A 16,654-nucleotide genomic window follows, 5' to 3' on the forward strand; every position below is an offset into this window, starting at 1 on the left:
TGTGTCCGTCCACCAGAGGGTGCCACGCTACAAGGATGTCACAGCCAGGTGACGTCATTAACATCGTCACAGCGAGTTTATGTTTATTATGACTATTACTGTATGCTTAGAAATGTATATATTGTGAAATATCAGTAACGGCTCACCTGCAGGTGTACATTTTAAAGCAAACTACCTGACAAAGGTGAACTTTGATACATTTTCTACATTCAAGATGCTCAAAGCTAATTGGTGTACATCACAGGTGTCAATGTCAAGGCCGGGGCGCCAGATGTGGCCCGCCTCTTCATTTTACTTGGCCATGGAAAGTCTGGAAATAATATGTATCACTAAAATACTGTAACTTTTCTTACTAAATATATTCTTTCTTTCTATTTTGGGAGAGAAAAAAAATGTACTCCATGTAATCGCAAATTATGTTAACTTAAATATTGCCTAATTATGCAAAAATGTATTATCAAACATTCAAACCATTTTTTAAAATATAAATAAATAATAATAATAATGATTTCAAAGCAAGTTATCCATGAAATTGTGCAATGTAAAAGTAGCAATAGATTTCAGATTGTGGAAATTTACTGTGGTTTTTACAGCATTTTTCTCTAAATTACTGCGGTTTTTACAGCATTTTTCTCTAAATTACTGCGGTCTTTACAGCATTTTTCTCTAAATTACTGTGGTTTTTACAGCATTTTTCTCTAAATTACTGCGGTTTTTACAGCATTTTTCTCTAAATTACTGTGGTTTTTACAGCATTTTTCTCTAAATTACTGCGGTTTTTACAGCATTTTTCTCTAAATTACTGTGGTTTTTACAGCATTTTTCTCTAAATTACTGCGGTTTTTACAGCATTTTTCTCTAAATTACTGCGGTTTTTACAGCATTTTTCTCTAAATTACTGTGGTTTTTACAGCATTTTTCTCTAAATTACTGTGGTTTTTACAGCATTTTTCTCTAAATTACTGTGGTTTTTACAGCATTTTTCTCTAAATTATTGTGTTTTTTACAGTATTTTTCTCTAAATTACTGTGGTTTTTACAGCATTTTTCTCTAAATTACTGTTTTTACAGTATTTTTCTCTAAATTACTGTGGTTTTTACAGCATTTTTCTCTAATTACTGTGGTTGTTACAGCATTTTTCTCCAAATTACTGTGGTTTTTACAGTATTTTTCTCCAAATTACTGTGGTTTTTACAGCATTTTTCTCTAAATTACTGTGGTTTTTACAGTATTTTTCTCTAAATTACTGTGGTTTTTACAGCATTTTTCTCTAAATTACTGTAGTTTTTACAGTATTTTTCCCTAAATTACTGTGGTTTTTACAGCATTTTTCTCTAAATTAAAGCTGTACTTTTTACTTTTTTTTTACTGTAATAAACTGTGGTGCTGTTTTGGAATTTACAGTAATACACCCAAAAATCTACAGTTGTTGATTTGCTGTAAAAAAATAAATTAAAAAAGAACAAACTGGCAACAATGATCACTTTGGACAAATGATGATCTGGAACCATATGTTTTTGAGCCCGAACACAACGAGGATGAGCAATGAGTTTTAGAAGCCGAGTGATGGATGTAGTTTTATTGTCACACTATAGCATTAGCAGCATTGCTGGGTGCTAAACATACAAACTAACCATAATAAAACAGAGGTGGGTAGTAACGCGCTACATTTACTCCGTTACATCTACTTGAGTAACTTTTGGGATCAATTGTACTTCTAAGAGTAGTTTTAATGCAACATACTTTTACTTTTACTTGAGTATATTTATGGAGAACAAACGCTACTTTTACTCCGCTCCATTTATCTACATTCAGCTCGCTACTCGCTACTGATTTTTATCGATCTGTTAATGCACGCTTTGTTTGTTTTGGTTTGTCAGACAGACCTTCAAAGTAGGATCTATCGCATGCCTGCGTTTCACCAATCAAATACAGTCACTGGTGACGTTTGACTCCGTTTCACCAATCAAACAGAGCCAGGCGGTCACATGATTAACTGCACATAAAGTTTCAGCGGCAAACAAGCTTAAAGGCCTACTGAAAGCCACTACTAGCGACCACGCAGTCTGATAGTTTATATATCAATGATGACATCTTAACATTGCAACACATGCCAATACGGCCGGGTTAACTTATAAAGTGACATTTTAAATTTCCCGCCACACTTCCAGTTGAAAAAGCCTTTGGAGGATGACGTATGCACGTGTATTGAATACAATACAAAAAAGCTGTGTTTTCATTTCATAATTCCACAGTATTCTGGACATCTGTGTTGGTGAATCTTTGCAATTTTACAGCATTTTTCCCTAAATTACTGCGGTTTTTACAGCATTTTTCCCTAAATTACTGCGGTTTTTACAGCATTTTTCCCTAAATTACTGCGGTTTTTACAGCATTTTTCCCTAAATTGCTGCGGTTTTTACAGCATTTTTCTCTAAATTGCTGCGGTTTACAGCATTTTTCTCTAAATTACTGCGGTTTTTACAGCATTTTTCTCGAAATTACTGCGGTTTTTACAGCATTTTTCTCTAAATTACTGCGGTTTTTACAGCATTTTCTCTAAATTACTGCGGTTTTTACAGCATTTTTCCCTAAATTACTGCGGTTTTTACAGCATTTTTCCCTAAATTGCTGCGGTTTTTACAGCATTTTTCTCTAAATTGCTGCGGTTTTTACAGCATTTTTCTCTAAATTACTGCGGTTTTTACAGCATTTTTCTCTAAATTACTGCGGTTTTTACAGCATTTTTCTCTAAATTACTGCGGTTTTTACAGCATTTTTCTCTAAATTACTGCGGTTTTTACAGCATTTTTCCCTAAATTGCTGCGGTTTTTACAGCATTTTTCTCTAAATTGCTGCGGTTTTTACAGCATTTTTCTCTAAATTACTGCGGTTTTTACAGCATTTTTCTCTAAATTACTGCGGTTTTTACAGCAGTTTTCTCTAAATTACTGCGGTTTTTACAGCATTTTTCCCTAAATTACTGCGGTTTTTACAGCATTTTTCCCTAAATTACTGCGGTTTTTACAGCATTTTTCCCTAAATTGCTGCGGTTTTTACAGCATTTTTCTCTAAATTGCTGCGGTTTACAGCATTTTAATCTAAATTACTGCGGTTTTTACAGCATTTTTCTCGAAATTACTGCGGTTTTTACAGCATTTTTCTCTAAATTACTGCGGTTTTTACAGCATTTTCTCTAAATTACTGCGGTTTTTACAGCATTTTTCTCTAAATTACTGCGGTTTTTACAGCATTTTTCCCTAAATTGCTGCGGTTTTTACAGCATTTTTCTCTAAATTGCTGCGGTTTACAGCATTTTTCTCTAAATTACTGCGGTTTTTACAGCATTTTTCTCGAAATTACTGCGGTTTTTACAGCATTTTTCTCGAAATTACTGCGGTTTTTACAGCATTTTTCTCTAAATTACTGCGGTTTTTACAGCATTTTTCTCTAAATTACTGCGGTTTTTACAGCATTTTTCCCTAAATTACTGCGGTTTTTACAGCATTTTTCCCTAAATTGCTGCGGTTTTTACAGCATTTTTCTCTAAATTGCTGCGGTTTTTACAGCATTTTTCTCTAAATTACTGCGGTTTTTACAGCATTTTTCTCTAAATTACTGCGGTTTTTACAGCATTTTTCTCTAAATTACTGCGGTTTTTACAGCATTTTTCTCTAAATTACTGCGGTTTTTACAGCATTTTTCCCTAAATTACTGCGGTTTTTACAGCATTTTTCCCTAAATTGCTGCGGTTTTTACAGCATTTTTCCCTAAATTGCTGCGGTTTACAGCATTTTTCTCTAAATTACTGCGTTTTTTACAGCATTTTTCTCGAAATTACTGCGGTTTTTACAGCATTTTCTCGAAATTACTGCGGTTTTTACAGCATTTTCTCTAAATTACTGCGGTTTTTACAGCATTTTTCTCGAAATTACCGCGGTTTTTACAGCATTTTCTCTGAATTACTGCGGTTTTTACAGCATTTTTCTCTAAATTACTGCGGTTTTTACAGCATTTTTCTCTAAATTACTGCGGTTTTTACAGCATTTTTCTCTAAATTACTGCGGTTTTTACAGCATTTTTCTCTAAATTACTGCGGTTTTTACAGCATTTTTCCCTAAATTGCTGCGGTTTTTACAGCATTTTTCCCTAAATTGCTGCGGTTTTTACAGCATTTTTCTCTAAATTGCTGCGGTTTACAGCATTTTAATCTAAATTACTGCGGTTTTTACAGCATTTTTCTCGAAATTACTGCGGTTTTTACAGCATTTTTCTCTAAATTACTGCGGTTTTTACAGCATTTTCTCTAAATTACTGCGGTTTTTACAGCATTTTTCTCTAAATTACTGCGGTTTTTACAGCATTTTTCCCTAAATTGCTGCGGTTTTTACAGCATTTTTCTCTAAATTGCTGCGGTTTACAGCATTTTTCTCTAAATTACTGCGGTTTTTACAGCATTTTTCTCGAAATTACTGCGGTTTTTACAGCATTTTTCTCTAAATTACTGCGGTTTTTACAGCATTTTTCTCTAAATTACTGCGGTTTTTACAGCATTTTTCCCTAAATTACTGCGGTTTTTACAGCATTTTTCCCTAAATTGCTGCGGTTTTTACAGCATTTTTCTCTAAATTGCTGCGGTTTACAGCATTTTTCTCTAAATTACTGCGGTTTTTACAGCATTTTTCTCTAAATTACTGCGGTTTTTACAGCATTTTTCTCTAAATTACTGCGGTTTTTACAGCATTTTTCTCTAAATTACTGCGGTTTTTACAGCATTTTTCTCTAAATTACTGCGGTTTTTACAATTTGTTTAATGAACAATGGAGGCTGCAAAGAAGAACGTTGTAGGTGGGTCGGTGTATAGCGGCTGGCTGTAGCAACACAACAAGGATTACTCACTTGGATAGCAGACGCGCTAGCCGATGCTAGCCGCCCACCGCACGGATGATCGGGTGAAGTCCTTCGTCGCGCCGTCGATCGCTGGAACGCAGGTGAGCACGGGTGTTGGTGAGCTGGGCAGATAATGGCTGGCTGGCGTAGTTGGAGCGCTAATGTTTTTATCATAACTCTGTGAGGTCCGGTTGCTAAGTTGCTAAGTCAGCCTTAGCGTCGTTAGCAACAGCGTTGTTAAGCTTTGCCAGGCTGAGATCTATTAACCGTGTAGTTACATGTCCATGGTTTAATAGTATTGTTGATCTTCTGTCTATCCTTCCAGTCAGGGATTTATTTATTTTGTTTCTATCTGCATTTGAGACAGATGCTATCACGTTAGCTCATGCTAATTAGCATGAGCTTCGTCAATGTATTGTCGTGGAGATAAAAGTCACAGTGAATGTCCATTTCGCATTCTCGACTCTCATTTTCAAGAGGATATAGTATCCGAGGTGGTTTAAAATACAAATCCGTGATCCACAATAGAAAAAGGAGAGAGTGTGGAATCCAATGAGCCAGCTTGTACCTAAGTTACGGTCAGAGCGAAAAAAAAAATGTATTTCACTGCATTCTAGTCCGTCACTCTAACGTTCCTCGTCCACGAATCTTTCATCCTCGCTCAAATTAATGGGGTAATGGTCCGAATAGCTCTAGCTGCGTTGAAAACAATAGGAAAATATGAGGGAGTGAACAACTGACTACGTCACGCTACTTCCGGTAGGGGCAAGGTTTTTTTTTTATCAGACACCAAAAGTTGCAAACTTTATCGACGTTGTTCTATACTAAATCCTTTCAGCAAAAATATGGCAATATCGCAAAATGATCAAGTATGACACATAGAATGGATCTGCTATCCCCGTTTAAATAAAAAAAAATTCATTTCAGTAGGCCTTTAAGCTTACATGAACTCAACATCAAATTTGAGGAAGCACATGGCGGTAAGTAACGTTAGTAGATATTTTGGCTGTCACCGTAGGCTGATGCTAGCTTCCCTGCTATGAATCACTGTCAAATGTACATCGTGTGGGGACATTTATTAACGCACTGCAGCCTCATAGACACACACACAGACACACACAAACACACACACGCACAGTCGCACCCACACACACACATGCATGCATAGAAACAGCAATCAGAAGTGCACAGTGTGTTCCCAGGTGCAGCCCACACCTATCAGTTTATGGTTTGCGTAAAGGCTAACTTGTTATTTTCCTTTGTAATATCTGCCTACTGAGCCTATGGTGCTGTTAAGTTATTGTAGCTCAATTTGCCTTCATTTTTTTATATTAATGTGTTATTATTTAATATATATTATTGTTTTAGTTGCTTAAGAGATATTCCTGGCTCTGAATTTGCTCATTGCTATTTTTATGTTTTTGTGCACTATTTTTTGCCGTCATCATTAAACGAACAGGTTACTCATCAGTTACTCAGTACTTGAGTAGTTTTTTCACAACATACTTTTTACTTTTACTCAAGTAAATATTTGGGTGACTACTCCTTACTTTTACTTGAGTAATAAATCTCTAAAGCAGGGGTCACCAACCTTTTTGAAACCAAGAGCTACTTCTTGGGTACTGATTAATGCGAAGGGCTACCAGTTTGATACACACTTCAATAAATTGCCAGAAATAGCCAATTTGCTCAATTTACCTTTAACTTTATTTTATTATTCATAATGAATGATATTTACACTTAATTGAACGGTTTAAAAGAAGAGAAAATACGAAAAAAATGACAATTAAATTTTGAAACATAGTTTATCTTCAATTTCGACTCTTTAAAATTCAAAATTCAACCGAAAAAAAGAAGAGAAAAACTAGCTAATTCGAATCTTTTTGAAAAATTTAAAAAAATAATTTATGGAATAATTTTTCCTGATTAAGATTAATTTTAGAATTTTGATGACATGTTTTAAATAGGTTAAAATCCAATCTACACTTAGTTAGAATATATAACAAATTGGACCAAGTTACATTTCTAACAAAGACAAATCATTATTTCTTCAAGATTTTCCAGAACAAAAATTTTAAAAGAAATTCAAAAGACTTTGAAATAAGATTTACATTTGGATTCAACAGATTTTCTAGATTTGCCAGAATCATTTTTTTGAATTTTAATCATAATAAGTTTGAAGAAATATTTCACAAATATTCTTCGTCAAAAAAACTGAAGCTAAAATGAATAATTAAATTAAAATTAATGTATTATTCTTTACAATAAAAAAAATTAATTTACTTGAACATTGATTTAAATTGTCAGGAAAGAAGAGGAAGGAATTTAAAAGGTAAAAAGGTATATGTGTTTAAAAATCCTAAAATCATTTTTAAGGTAGTATTTTTTCTCTAAAATTGTCTTTCTGAAAGTTATAAGAAGCAAAGTAAAAAAATTAATGAATGTATTTAAACAAGTGAAGACCAAGTCTTTAAAATATTTTCTTGGATTTTCAAATTGTATTTGAGTTTTGTCTCTCTTAGAATTAAAAATGTCAAGCAAAGCGAGACCAGCTTGCTAGTAAATAAATACAATTTCAAAAATAGAGGCAGCTCACTGGTAAGTGCTGCTATTTGAGCTATTTTTAGAACAGGCCAGCGGGCTACTCATCTGGTCCTTACGGGCTACCTGGTGCCCGCGGGCACCGCGTTGGTGACCCCTGGTCTAAAGTAACAGTACTCTTACTTGAGTACAATTTCTGGCTACTCTACCCACCTCTGATAAAACACTTACTGTAATATTTCCACTCTCGCTGGGATGCCGACCTACGGGACGCTCACTTAATCCCGTTTAGATGAAGAATCAATTGAAATCCTCGCAAAGGCTTAAAAAAAAGTCTTTTGGGCTCCATTTGGCCATCTCGGGGGACGTGAAAGTGGACCGGACTGTCGGTCCATGGCCACATTTGTCTACTATCAGGTGAGAGGTGCATGAAATATAGTCTAGAATGTACTTTTAGCAAGTTTGAAACCAAGCAGAAGCAGCCGCCGGGCTTACGCTAATGCTAGCATAAGCTAGCATTAGCCCACTGCTAATGCTAAAATAGTCCGTCTGCGTTAGCGCTTGTAATAACAATATCACTCATATTTGGTTCATTTTCAGGTCACGACATGTAAATGGAGAATTGTTGGCGCTTTCAGAATGTTTTTCGAGAGTATGATGAGAGGACCCTCCATCTGTTGACTCAATTGTTACATATTTATTTACCATTTAGAATGCATAGAAAATAAAAACATGTGTTCTTGTCTTACATAAGGACTGTGAATGATGAACAGCACCTCTCTTTGCAATTGTTGCGTATTTACAGTATGACTGATCTAATAATATGGTCAGAGTGCAGAAGCGATACCGAAGGTGTTTGGAGCGAGATATTCAAAATGTCCGACTGAATATGTGTCATTTTGTGATGCTCAGACGGTATTTTCACATACTGTTTGATTACTCAATTGATTATTATAACACAGGAGACTGTTTGATTACTCAATGTATTATTACAACCCAGGAGACTGTTTGATTACTCAATTTATTATTACAACACAGGAGACTGATTACTCAATGTATTATTACAACCCAGGAGACTGTTTGATTGCTCAATGTATTATTATAACACAGGAGACTGATTACTGAATGTATTATTACAACACAGGAGACTGATTGCTCAATTTATTATTATAACACAGGAGACGGTTTGATTACTAAGTTTATTATTCCAACACAGGAGACTGTTTGATTACTCAATTTATTATTACAACACAGGAGACTGATTACTCAATGTATTATTACAACACAGGAGACGGTTTGATTACTCAATGTATTATTACAACACAGGAGATTGTTTGATTACTCAATGTATTATTACAACACAGGAGACTGATCACTCAATTTATTATTACAGCACAGGAGACGGTTTGATTACTAAGTGTATTATTACAACACAGGAGACTGCTTGATTACTCAATTTATTATTACAACACAAAAGACTGATTACTCAATGTATTATTACAACCCAGGAGACTGATTGATTGCTCAATGTATTATAACACAGGAGACTGATTACTGAATGTATTATTACAACACAGGAGACTGATTGCTCAATTTATTATTAAAACACAGGAGACTGACTACTCAATGTATTATTACAACACAGGAGACTGTTTTATTACTCAATTTATCATTACAACACAGGAGACTGTTTGATTACTCAATTTGTCATTACAACGCAGGAGACTGATTACTCAATTGATTATTACAACACAGGAGACTGTATGATTACTCAATTTGCAGGTTGTAAATACAATTGGACATGGTTCAATAGACAATGAAACTAAATTAGGCATTTAAAGTCAACTTGTTTTTACACTCTGATATTTTAAAGAGCCGCATCTTTCAGGAAGGACCCGTCTCTGGTCACATGGTGTGAAGAACTGTCGCTGTGCGGGGGGGGAGCGTGAGTGCCGCAAGTCCTGGAGAGCAGTGGTCCATCAAGCTGAATATGAACCCCACGATGAAGTGCTTTCCGTTTCACCTCAGCAAGAACCGAGGTGAGCACAAAGAGGCGAAGTTTTCCCCGAGTGCCATTGTTGGGGAAGGGAAGAGTTTGCGACACAGGATCTTCTCCAAGCACCTCACACCCCCACTTATCAAGCTATTATGTCCCCACAAGGGAAGTGGGGACCCCCTCTGGCGACGTCAACATGTCCTCCCGCCTTTGTCCTCCCTTTTGTGGCAGATGATGGCCGGATGAGTCATCAAGTGGAGCCGCACAAAGGATGTGTCCGCACGCCGCCTGTGGCCAATTTGTCACTAGGAGGGGGGGGGGGCTCAAATGGACGCCCGCCTCATTCGCAGAGGGTGGGTGACGCCCGGAGGGCCTCATGTTATTTAGAGTTGTGTGGATTTCCAGCTGAAAATAGATCCAGAAAACAACGCACGCGAGTAAAGAGTCAGATGTGTCCGTTTGCGTGGCCACGCCCCCCTCATGGATGCGCAAATCGTGTTGAAGGAAAACCCCGCCCTCTGCCCAATCACAAGTCAGTAGGAGGAGCTTGTGTCTGGTGTGTCCGGCGCTGCAATGATACGGAAAACTTTAGAAGAGGCGGGTGACTCGGATTACCCCCAAAACGAATGCAACTCGTGTAACTTACAACAAAACGTGTTCATACAGTAGCCTGCTCACAGCCAGATTACAGTTTTGTGTGAGAACGATTGCAATCTTTTACATGTAAACGTGCCAGCATGTCAAAAAGAATACGAACGCCTTTAACTCCTGTTTGATTACTCAATTTATTATTACAACTCAGGAGACTGTTTGATTACTCAATTTGTTGCTACAACCCAGGAGACAGTTTTATTACTCAATTTATTATTACAACTCAGGAGACTGTTTGATTACTCAATTTGTTGCTACAACCCAGGAGACAGTTTTATTACTCAATTTATTATTACAAATCAGGAGACTGTTTGATTACTCAATTTGTTGCTACAACCCAGGAGACAGTTTTATTACTCAATTTATCATTACAACACAGGAGACTGTTTGATTACTCAATTTGTTATTACAACCCAGGAGACTGTCTTATTACTCAATTTATCATTACAACACAGGAGACTGTTTGATTACTCAATTTGTTATTACAACACAGGAGACTGTTTTATTACTCAATTTGTTATTACAACCCAGGAGACTGTCTTATTACTCAATTTGTTATTACAACACAGGAGACTGTTTGATTACTCCATGTATTATTACAACACAGAAGACTGTTTGATTGCTCAATTTATTATTATAACACAGGAGACTGATTACTGAATGTATTATTAAAACACAGGAGACTGTTTGATTACTCAATTTATTATTACGACCCAGGAGACTGATTAGTCAATGTATTATAACAACACAGGAGACTGTTTGATTACTCAATTTATTATAACACAGGAGACTGTTTGATTACTCAATTTATTAAAACACAGGAGACTGTTTGATTGCTCAATGTATTACTACAACACAGGAGGCTGCTTGATTACTCAATGTATTATTACAACCCAGGAGACTGTCTTATTACTCAATTTATCATTACAACCCAGGAGACTGTTTGATTACTCAATTTGTTATTACAACACAGGAGACTGTTTTATTACTCAATTTGTTATTACAACACAGGAGACTGTTTTATTACTCAATTTGTTATTACAACACAGGAGACTGTTTGATTACTCAATTTGTTATTACAACACAGGAGACTGTCTTATTACTCAATTTGTTATTACAACACAGGAGACTGTTTGATTACTCAATGTATTATTACAACACAGAAGACTGTTTGATTGCTCAATTTATTATTATAACCCAGGAGACTAATTACTGAATGTATTATTAAAACACAGGAGACTGTTTGATTACTCAATTTATCACTACAACACAGGAGACTGTTTGATTACTCAATGTATTATTACAACACAGAAGACTGTTTGATTGCTCAATTTATTATTATAACACAGGAGACTGATTACTGAATGTATTATTAAAACACAGGAGACTGTTTGATTACTCAATTTATTATTACAACCCAGGAGACTGATTACTCAATGTATTATAACAACACAGGAGACTGTTTTATTACTCAATTTGTTATTACAACCCAGGAGACTGTCTTATTACTCAATTTGTTATTACAACACAGGAGACTGTTTGATTACTCCATGTATTATTACAACACAGAAGACTGTTTGATTGCTCAATGTATTATTATAACACAGGAGACTGATTACTGAATGTATTATTAAAACACAGGAGACTGTTTGATTACTCAATTTATTATTACGACCCAGGAGACTGATTAGTCAATGTATTATAACAACACAGGAGACTGTTTGATTACTCAATTTATTATAACACAGGAGACTGTTTGATTACTCAATTTATTAAAACACAGGAGACTGTTTGATTGCTCAATGTATTACTACAACACAGGAGGCTGCTTGATTACTCAATGTATTATTACAACCCAGGAGACTGTCTTATTACTCAATTTATCATTACAACCCAGGAGACTGTTTGATTACTCAATTTGTTATTACAACACAGGAGACTGTTTTATTACTCAATTTGTTATTACAACACAGGAGACTGTTTTATTACTCAATTTGTTATTACAACACAGGAGACTGTTTGATTACTCAATTTGTTATTACAACACAGGAGACTGTCTTATTACTCAATTTGTTATTACAACACAGGAGACTGTTTGATTACTCAATGTATTATTACAACACAGAAGACTGTTTGATTGCTCAATTTATTATTATAACCCAGGAGACTAATTACTGAATGTATTATTAAAACACAGGAGACTGTTTGATTACTCAATTTATCACTACAACACAGGAGACTGTTTGATTACTCAATGTATTATTACAACACAGAAGACTGTTTGATTGCTCAATTTATTATTATAACACAGGAGACTGATTACTGAATGTATTATTAAAACACAGGAGACTGTTTGATTACTCAATTTATTATTACAACCCAGGAGACTGATTACTCAATGTATTATAACAACACAGGAGACTGTTTGATTACTCAATTTATTATAACACAGGAGACTGTTTGATTACTCAATTTATTATAACACAGGAGACTGTTTGATTACTCAATTTATTATAACACAGGAGACTGTTTGATTGCTCAATGTATTACTACAACACAGGAGGCTGCTTGATTACTCAATGTATTATTACAACACAGGAGACTGTTTGATTACTCAATTTATCATTACAACACAGGAGACTGATTACTCAATGTATTATAACAACACAGGAGACTGTTTGATTACTCAATTTATCATTACAACACAGGAGACTGATTACTCAATGTATTATAACAACACAGGAGACTGTTTGATTACTCAATTTATTATAACACAGGAGACTGTTTGATTGCTCAATGTATTACTACAATACAGGAGGCTGCTTGATTACTCAATGTATTATTACAACACAGGAGACTGTTTGATTACTCAATTTATTATTAAAACACAGGAGACTGTTTGATTACTCAATTTATTATTACGACCCAGGAGACTGATTACTCAATGTATTATAACAACACAGGAGACTGTTTGATTACTCAATTTATTATAACACAGGAGACTGTTTGATTGCTCAATGTATTACTACAACACAGGAGGCTGCTTGATTACTCAATGTATTATTACAACACAGGAGACTGTTTGATTACTCAATTTATCATTACAACACAGGAGACTATTTGATTAGTCAATGTATCATTACAACACAGGAGACTGTTTGATTACTCAATTTATTATTACAACACATGAGACTGTTTGATTACTCAATGTATTATTATAACACAGTAGACTGTTTGATTACACCAACGGTGCTTTGACGGCGCTTTAAAGCGGCATGCAAAGCGGCGTTAAAGCGTAACAAAGCCTGATTAAAGCGTGAGGGTCGTAATGGATGGTGGGAAAGCTTGTAGTGAAGCGGGACATGCGGCAAGTTCGCCAAAAATTTTTAAACGGTTTAAAAAAATTTGGCGCTCTGTCAAGGATGGAATAAAGCGCCGAGAGCGTATCAAAGCGTGACAAAGCCTGACAAAGCTCAGCAAAGCTTGACTCAAAGCGTAGGAAAGCTTAACAGATCTTGGTTCAAAGTGCGGACCCCAGTCTACAACTACAAATAGGAAGTGAATGTGATATTGACTAGTGACATTGAATATAAAAAATAAAAGAAATGCCTTTTATTATTGTCAACTAGCATAAGAAATGAAAGATAGATATTTATTAAGATGACAAAGAAATAAAAGAAATGAAGATATAAAACATAATAAATAATAAACATAATATAACGGGGGAAAAAAAGAGAAATTGAAAAAATAAATGAATATAAAACATAATAAATAAACATAATATAACGGAAAAAAATGAGAAATTGAAAAATTAAATGAATATAAAAAAGAAAAGAAATGCCTTTTATTATTGTCAACTAGCATAAGAAATGAAAGATAGATATTTATTAAGATGACAAAGAAATAAAAGAAATGAAGATATAAAACATGATAAATAATAAACATAATATAACAGAAAAAAAGAGAAATGGAAAAAATAAATGAATATAAAACATAATAAATAATAAACATAATATAACGGGAAAAAAAGATAAATTGAAAAAATAAATGAATATAAAAAAGAAAAGAAATGCCTTTTATTATTGTCAACTAGCATAAGAAATGAAAGATAGATATTTATTAAGATGACAAAGAAATAAAAGAAATGAAGATATAAAACATAATAAATAATAAACATAATATAACGGGAAAAAAAGAGAAATTGAAAAAATAAATGAATATAAAAAAGAAAAGAAATGCCTTTTATTATTGTCAACTAGCATAAGAAATGAAAGATAGATATTTATTAAGATGACAAAGAAATAAAAGAAATGAAGATATAAAACATGATAAATAATAAACATAATATAACGGAAAAAAAAGAGGAATGGAAAAAATAAATGAATATAAAACATAATAAATAATAAACATAATATAACGGAAAAAAAGAGAAATTGAAAAAATAAATGAATATAAAAAAGAAAATAAATGCCTTTTATTATTTTCAACTAGCATAAGAAATGAAAGATAGATATGTATTAAGATGACAAAGAAATAAAAGAAATGAAGATATAAAACATAATAAATAATAAACATAATATAAAGAAAAAAAAAGAGAAATTGAAAAAATAAATGAATATAAAAAAGAAAAGAAATGCCTTTTATTATTGTCAACTAGCATAAGAAATGAAAGATAGATATGTATTAAGATGACAAAGAAAGAAAAGAAATGAAGATATAAAACATAATAAATAATAAACATAATATAAAGAAAAAAAAAGAGAAATTGAAAAAATAAATGAATATAAAAAAGAAAAGAAATGCCTTTTATTATTGTCAACTAGCATAAGAAATGAAAGATAGATATGTATTAAGATGACGAAGAAATAAAAGAAATGAAGATATAAAACATAATAAATAATAAACATAATATAACGGGAAAAAAAAGAGAAATTGAAAAAAATAAATGAATATAAAAAAGAAAAGAAATGCCTTTTATTATTGTCAACCAGCATAAAAAATGAAAGATAGATATTTATTAAGATGACAAAGAAATAAAAGAAATGAAGATTTAAAACATAATAAATAATAAATATAATATGACAGAAAAAAAAGAGAAATTGAAAAAATAAATGAATATAAAAAATGTGTGGAAAACAGTATACTGAGTTTTTCACTTTTTTTTTTACTTATTTGTTTATCATATTTCTCTGTTTTATTACATTATGTGTTTTATCCTGTATATAATAAAACAAAAAGAGAAATCAAATAAATAGATACATCTAAAAAAATGTGGGGAAAACTTAGTATACTGAGTTTTTCAAATTTTGTTTTACTTATTTGTTTATCATATTTCTCTTTTTTATTACATTATGTGTTTTATCCTGTATATAATAAAACAAAAAGAGAAATCAAATAAATAGATAAATCTAAAAAATTGTGGGGAAAACTTAGTATACTGAGTTTATAGCTTATTTTTGTTGTAACAATGCACAACAGAGCTTGATAATCGTGTCAGAGCCCGATTTAAAGCGTCAGGATCGCATCAAAGCGTAATAAAGTTCAATAAAGCGTAATAAAACGTATCAAAGCGTGATTTAAAGCGTATCAAAGCGGCATCAAATCGTGAGGAACGGTAACAAAGCGGCAACTAATTCGTATCAGAGCGTATCAAAGCATAACATTACTTCGGAGATCGGGATATTCGTGGAAAAATTGACAAAAATGACAGCGCTTTGCTCGCCGCTTTAAAGCGCCGTTGGTGCGAACCAGGCATAAGGAAGAGCCCCGCCACCTGACTGGAGGGAACTCATTTAGGCCGCTTGTACCCGTGATTTTGTCCTTCTGGCCTTAATCCAAAGCTCTTGAGTTAAGGATAGGGACATAGATCGACTGGCAGATTGAGAGCTTTGCCTTCCGGCTCAGCAACTTCACTGGTTTTGGGTTTTGTACATATCAAACATTTTTTTTAACTAAAAGTAAATCTGTACATTTCTGCTGGACGTCTGATTTCAAAGCAGCTCGTCCATCAAATTGTAAAAATGACAATAGACTTTACACTGAGCTGCCATTTTTAAATTGCAAACCAACTTTGGTACCGTTGTTCCTTTTACACTTATACACTATTAAGAGGATTGTAGATTTTATCGCGGGAAAAACAAAAGACAGTGTTACGGTTTCTCCTTTCCATTTACAGTAATATGCTGAATAAACCACCGCAGATTTTACGATAAAATCCTAACTGCCAGTTCTTTCACAGTAAAATCGAATATTACCCTCTTACAGTTATTCCTAATTTTCCAGTATTTTCCCCATGTTTCTCTTTTTGCTTCTTCTCCTACGTCTTTCAATCGTTTCACCATCAAAATGTTCGTCCCAGTAGGGACAATAATACTATTCAGTTTTTTTAGGCCAAAAAATACCCAGCTTGTACGGTGTTCATGATTTTCCCAAATATTAGACAATACAATTGGTACTCATCCCACCATTCTCACTTACGGTTGTCTTTTTTTTTGGCCCTGAAAATACCCTTAAATTAAAGTCAATGTCCAGACTATCCGAAACATATATTTGTTGTAGTAAAACAAACATTTATAT

This window comes from Entelurus aequoreus, linkage group LG18 (assembly GCF_033978785.1).
Source record: "Entelurus aequoreus isolate RoL-2023_Sb linkage group LG18, RoL_Eaeq_v1.1, whole genome shotgun sequence".
NCBI classification, from domain to species: Eukaryota; Metazoa; Chordata; class Actinopteri; order Syngnathiformes; family Syngnathidae; genus Entelurus; species Entelurus aequoreus.